We start from the raw sequence: 7,551 nt of genomic DNA, 5'->3' as shown, positions 1-7,551 counted from the left end.
ACATTTTGTAACCCCCACCCACCATCTTTTCTTAAACCTACCGGTCCCGTTCTTGTGCCGGATGTCAGTTAAACGTACGTCCTGACCCGGAGCGTCAAAATGTGACACCAAGTGTCCCGACTGAACGCGTCTAAATATGAGACCAAAGGGCTAGACGCGATGTTTCCCTACAACGCTCTTCACAAATAAAGTAAATAATCAGTTCAAAACTTTCATTGGATTTGGTTTTATTTAATTTTATAGCATTTGGAAAAAAAAGAAAGATAAAAGAACGCTGAAAAAAGTGACAAAAATGTTGGAAAAACGCATATAAAGCGCAGGAAAAAACTTCGGGAAAACGTGACTAAAAAAGTTGGGAAAACATGACAAAAACTTTGGTGGGGGAAAAGTGTCGTAAAAGATGACCAAAAACATTGAAAAAAAAAAGATTTAATTTTAAGTTTTGATCCAGAAAAACAAAAAGTTGCTTGTTGGAGGAAGGGAAAAAATCCAGTACTGGTTCCATGGTTTCGTGGAATTTTGGATAGTCGTCTTGGGAACATGAATTGGTCATGTGACAAGGGCTGGGAAGATGGGCCGAACAGGCAGCCAATTGACGGTACTCTGATGAAGTGGAAATCACAATTGTCAGATTGACAGCACTCTAGCCCAATGGATTAGGGAGGGGGGGAATTCCCTTAAATTAAGGAAAAGGTCGTGGGTGGGCTTACGTTTCCATGACACGCGGAACAACAACGGGACGGTTGGGTTTAGGAAAAGAAGAACGGGACAGTTGGGTTTAGGAAGAGAAGAATGGGACAGTTGGGTTTAGGAAGAGAAGAACGGGACAGTTGGGTTTAGGAAAAGAAGAACGGGACAGTTGGGTTTAGGAAAAGAAGAACGGGACAGTTGGATTTAGGAAAAGAAGAACAGGACAGTTGGGTTTAGGTAAAGAAGAACGGGACAGTTGGGTTTTAGGTAAAAGAAGAACGGACAGTTGGGTTGGGTTAGGAAAAGAAGAATGGGACAGTTGGGTTTAGGTAAAGAAAGAATCGGACAGTTGGGTTTAAGAAAAGAAGAACGGGACAGTTGGGTTTAAGAAAAGAAGAACAGGACAGTTGGGTTTAGGTAAAGAAGAACGGACAGTTGGGTTTAAGAAAAGAAGAACAGGACAGTTGGGTTTAGGAAAAGAAGAACGGGACAGTTGGGTTTAGGTAAAGAAGAATGGGACGGTTGGGTTTAGGTAAAGAAGAACGGGACAGTTGGGTTTAGGAAAAGAAGAACAGGACAGTTGGATTTAGGAAAAGAAGAACGGGACAGTTGGGTTTAGGAAAAGAAGAACAGGACAGTTGGGTTTAGGTAAAGAAGAACGGGACGGTTGGGTTTAGGTAAAGAAGAACGGGACAATTGGGTTTAGGTAAAGAAGAACGGGACAGTTGGGTTTAAGAAAAGAAGAACAGGACAGTTGGGTTTAGGAAAAGAAGAACGGGACAGTTGGGTTTAGGTAAAGAAGAACGGGACGGTTGGGTTTAGGTAAAGAAGAACGGGACAGTTGGGTTTAGGAAAAGAAGAATGGGACGGTTGGGTATAGGTAAAGAAGAACGGGACAGTTGGGTTTAGGAAACGTGACACGCGGGACACGACCCCCGGTCTCCTGGGTGAAAGTCCTGTGTTGTTTGATCCATCCACCCGCCACCAATCTCCTTACGCAGATTTTCGGGCTTTCATACCACTCACTACCTCCTAATGCTGCGTCATCTTCTCATTGACTTTACATTGGCGTTGTTTTCCGTGGAGGCCACAAGGAATTTTCACACATTTCGTGCCACCACCACGTAATGCGGTGTTAACAGTTCGTGATCATTTCACGAAATTCTGTGAGACCAGGCTGTTGGTCGTTCAGGTATGACGGTGTGTTGGAAATTGGTGTTTTATATTTCACACGTGAAATGGTGTCCTGTCATATTGAGTTTTCGTAAGCGTCACTACCTGAATATCATTTTGTAAAGGTTCAGCTCTGGTTTAGCTTCGACTCATTAGCCGTTGTTGCAGGTAAGAAGAAGCTTCCTGCAGGTAAACACAAAGAAGGTGTAAGATGATCCGTCGGCAAACAGCTCAAAGTAAACAGAGGGCCGTCCATTAATGGCCCAACAATCGGAGGCTGACAGAGCAAACATCAGGGCTTTGTCTAAAACGGTCTCTTTGGGAAACGTTGGAGTCATTTAGGAAGCCAGTTAAGTCCTGATCCTCTTCTCTGGGATCTGCTCAGTCTTTCTGGAGCCACTTGTGGGACATTAAAGGATAAGTCGGGTCGTTCATATCAGTCATATTGAAAATGTAATTCATTCATTCTTGGGAACAAGGGCATAGTTTGTTTTTCAAAGCCGATTAACCATAGACTTATTTTGGGAAAGAAAGAGAAGGTGAACAATACAAATATGACCCAAACAGTTAACAGACAGACTTCATGCTTGATTAAGTTTATTTTGAACATGTTAAAAACAAAAACTAAATAAAAGATGAATGAGAACATACTACTCAGCAAACGTATCTTTCAAAAATTATTGTAAAAAAAGGAGTAGGAAGTGGTTAAAAAAACTTTTCTGGTCCTGCCCCCTTTTTTCTACTTTCCTACTGTAGTTATATACAAACAATTTAATTCTTCACTTATTTATATATGTATACTTACACATACATGCATACATACCTAATTACAGGCACATATACACATGCATATACACATTATTGTCATTATATGATACAGGATTGCACAATGAAATGCAGTTGTAGCCCCGTCCTTTATAAAGAGACATTCAAATATTGAAATTAGAATAGAATGAAACAATAAAAAAGGAAATAAAATAGAATATAGTAGTATAAAAGTAGCACTAAAGGAAGAACATGATTTAGCTTATCTAGATAAGTGATAGCCTTTTTTTACAGCTTAACAAGTCCTCACAATTAAATCACAAAAGACTTCATCCTTCAGTTCATCAGAAGAATTTAAATTCCAAATCACCAAATTTGAAGATACATGGATTTGTGCTTGTACTGCACCTTTACCAGCTGGATCAGAGCGTGTGGTTTGTACTAGTGCAACGCCTTTTCATAAACAGGTCCATCTGATATTGTACAAGAACGTACTGTATGACCACCCATATGTGAAATTAGGCCAGTCACATGACACGTTAAGTTTAGCCGACAAAAGGTGCCTGTAAGCCGAGTACAGAGCACCGTGAGATGACGTTGCTTTCAGGGGCCACGGCAGTTGAGTGTAGCCCAAAAAAGTGAGCGTCGTGCGGCGATGACAGTTACGTTTAGGCACCGAAAAGACTAATTAAGGTTAGAAAAAAAGATTGTGGTTTGGGTTAAAACCTTCAAAGAGACATTAACACTCGTTTCCAGGGTGAAAGTCTTGTGTTTTCCTCGGGACCCGAACTCCGCTCCCTGTCGATCTGACGGGAAACAGTAATTGTGAATTATTTAGTCTACTTGTGCTTTGTTGGGGGGGTTTAAGAACACAACAGGACGTCACACAAATGGGCCGTTTCATTGACACTTCCCCCCGCTGCACCACCCTGGAATCGGCTTTGGCCGCGACTCTGGAAGACTTGGAGTTCAGCTTTTCTTTGAGAAAAGAACAAAGAACGGCACTGAAGTCATTCTTAAAAAAGGACGATATGTTCGGAGTTTTGCCGACCGGATACGGCAAAAGTTTAATCTCTCAACTAGCGTTGCTCTGATTGGTTGTAGCGCTATCCTATTATGTGCAGAGGGAATTTGAAAGACAACCGTTTATCCCGCCCCTCGGATTGAGCCCTGCCAATGGTGAGTTCCTGTCAGGCTACTAGAACGGTTCATGAGAACAGCCTTTTAACCACACAATACCTTCCTTGTGTATTGGCAGCAACTAAAATGATGTTTTCTAATAATATGACCTTTCCGCCTAGTTGTTCTTCACAATCAGAGTTAGTCTTCAGTAGATTTGTGCGTGATGTGTGCGCCTCTGGGTGACATATAGTTCATGATCACTGACGTCATGTCTGTAGATATTAATCACAGTTGGATATTGTATTGTCTCACCTTAAACAGGTTTGTGACTGAACGCCGCCTGGTTTCATCTGAATGCTCGGCTGCAGTCTTTGTCAGTGTACCGTGAACGTCCCCGGCTAATTACTGCAAAACAACATGTTGCAATCCTCAACATCAGGAGTCAATTATGATGGATTAACTTTTCAGACAGGAAATCTTTCCACATGAGAACACCTTTTACTGAAGTGTGAGATGTTCTTTTTTTACATGATTGGATTTGATTTTAAGTTGTTAGTTATAATGTGAGACTATATTCATCCATGTATTGTGTGATCACACAAAAGAAAAGAAACCTGCAGAGCCACCTTAACATGTTGATAATAAATGAACTTGTTTAAAACAGGAGCTGTGAGAAGAGTTTATGTAGACAAGTCAGCGTGCTTTCCATAATGCATTTAACATGCAGTCTGGATCAAAGGAAGTGCATTTCCAGGATAAAGCGCTTTGTCCCTAACCGTCCACTCTCTGTGTGTTGCCGTTCTCAAAACCCCCTTTGCTACTGGAAACAACAACAAACTGCGAGCTAGCAAGCTACACGCTGAAAATGGCAAGTTTTTAAGAAAATTTGGATCGTGCAAAAAGTCAGGCCTGCTTGGTTTTTCGGGGAATGATTGTAACACACGGAGATACACTGGCAAGAGCTAATGAGGTTTAACCATGTATCAGCTAATTTAAATAGCTCACGTTACTGTATTGTGTCAACAGTTAACTTCATGTAATATTGTATGTGGCGTTTTCTTTTGCAGGGTGCAAATGTTTCCACCAAAACAAGTTCCTTCCCGAGACTATTTAGCAGAGCCACTGTCGCTGCATCCGGAGCTTAGCAACGCCCAAGACCATTGTGATTGGTTTAAAGAAATGCAAACAACCCAGAGTGTTTTTTTTTACTCCTTATCCCAGAATGCATCTGTGGAGTAGCCAGACTTTACTCCAAAGCGCGCTGAAGGAAGGTCTGGCTAGTCCACATAGCATTCGGGGATGAGAGGAAAACGTGCTCTGGTTTAATGGCATTTCTTAAAACCAATCACAATCGCGCTAAATAGACGGTGCGAGAGAAAATTCAGATTGGACAGATAGTCTAGCTAGCTGTCTGGATTTAGCCTGCAGAGATCTGAGGAGCAGTTAACCATAGTCCTCACGAATCCACCGGAGGTTAGAACGCCAATATAAAGAAAGTGGAAGGAAACGGAAAATACATGCATCAGGTGGAATTTCCTGCGACACCGGAGCAATCCTGAAGTGTAACGTCAAGGATATAGACTAAGCCAGATCTTACTCTACAGATAGAGCTGGCAATGTGGGACTAGGCTACTTAATCACTTTAAGGTTACGGTCGGTGAAAGATTCTGGTTTTGGTTCAATATTTTAAAAGTAAAAAAGTATTTTTCAATATTTAAGACTAAAATATTTCCCACTTTCAGTTGCCCAAATAAAAAATGTTTTCATAAAACAAATAAAGGTTTTGCAATTTTGCTTAGTGTGTGAAATTCTTTTAAACTTTGCAGATCATAGAAAAGAAATCTCAATAATGTTGATGGAATACGTGATTCGAGATGAAACTGATGTCTATGTCCTCGGTGGCTGTTGCAAAAGGAACATGTTACGTGAAACCAGTTCAAAAACAATTCGATATCATCTTAAAGATAATATTTGTTGCTTTCTATTGTGGGATTGTCCAAATGAACAGAATGCACATAACGGCATGAAATGAAAACGCCCAGAAAGCATTCTTTCTTCAGATGTCTGTGGTCCAGTGTTGGAAGAAGTATTCAGATCCTTTACTAAAGTAAAAGTACTAATACTAGTACTGATATATTTTTTTTTTCATGCCACTTTCTACTTCTACTCCACTACATTTCAGAGAGAAATATTGTACTTTTTACTCCACTACATTCATCTGTTACTAGTTACTTTACAAATTACGATTGTTGCACACAAAACATTAATTATTAATTATAAATTATTATTAATTATATTAATTATAAATTAAACTACCCAACAATATACATGCCTACAAGTCCAGCATATCCAACTCGTTCTCACCCCCAACTCGTAAAAAATATGGACGCTTAATCATTGGCTGTCAGCGTCAGATACGACGCTAAAAGCGCCCTTCGGTGTGTGTGTAGAACGCACCGGGCAGAGCAGAAGCTCCGCGGCGCTTGAAGATGACGTAGCATTAAGAGCGACAACGGTAGCGAGTAGTGTTAAAGCCCAAAATTCCGCATAGGGAGGTTGGTTGGTAGTCTGGCTCCGCCCTCCTACGTACTTCCGCTCAATTTTTAATTTGAGGTTGTGCGCTAGTTTGAGTTGTAGTTCCATAATGGCGGCGGAGAAAGATGCGAGCGATGCCAAGCGCAGTTAAATATGACGCTAAAGGAGACTTTTAGCGCCAATAACAACACCAAAGGCACCTGGCCAAGCGTCTGTATTTTATGCGATGGGAGTGAGAATGCGTTGGCATATCAATTTAGGTTAGCTTTTTCTGCGTTTTTGTCATTTTTTCTATTACGGCTGAGGAACGTTTTTGCTTCATGTCGACCCCTGGATTAGACCTTCAAACACAGACCTGTTTTCATTGTTTACAGTTTCTAAAACATGAGGATTTTACTGCATTGAGTACTTTTACTTTTAATACTTTAAGTACATTTTCCTGATGATAGTGACTTACTTTTACTTACGTGATATTTTCAAGTAACAGAGTATTTTTACAGTGTGGTATTAGTACTTTTACTGAAGTAGACCTGTGGTCTGCACATGAAAGACAATGAGTTTGTTAAAACAGGAATCCAACAGGCTCAGAGTCAGGTTAGAGATGGTTCCCACAGATCTGATTTCTGCCGTCTGATAGCATCTCTAATGAATAGCTCGTTGTGCCGAGCGCTGACAGACGGACTGACGAGGCTGTGAGGGAACAGGTTCATGTTTTTGTACGCTCAATCACGCATGCCATCTTAACTATTTGACTTGTCCTCCCCGTTGCTGACGTGCCATCTTTAACCTCAAACACTCCCATGAAATAGTTTAGCGTCCCTGATGGTCGGCACTCTCCTCCTGTCAGCTCGCCTTCGTGTTTGTTGGGAGTGTTTCGTCTTGTTGCTGATGATGACGGCCGTTGATAGGGAGCAGCTCGCTGCAGATCTCAATCAGAGGTCTGCAACCTTTGTTTCTGCAGCAGAAGGAGAACAGCGATCACAGAAGGCTTGTATCATGTGGACGCGCCGACAGTTTGGTTGTCATTACTTAGAATTCCTCATGGGGGCGACAGAAACTACGCACTATAGCTTTACATTTATCAGTCCTTCCAAAAAAGAGTTTTTTTGTGATTGTTGCGGGCAAAAAATCCTTGATTGTGCGGCATGTTTTCTTAAAAAATGCGATTGAATATGCGGGATATTTATGCAATTTTATGCAATGAAATTGCGAACTTGCAAAAATTTCGGGAACTTGCAAAAACTGCGGTTTGATGAAAAAGAGAAA

Source organism: Perca fluviatilis, chromosome 18 (assembly GCF_010015445.1).
Source record: "Perca fluviatilis chromosome 18, GENO_Pfluv_1.0, whole genome shotgun sequence".
Taxonomy (NCBI): domain Eukaryota; kingdom Metazoa; phylum Chordata; class Actinopteri; order Perciformes; family Percidae; genus Perca; species Perca fluviatilis.
The sequence above is the reverse complement of the archived record's forward strand: the minus strand, read 5'-3'. Positions refer to the sequence as shown.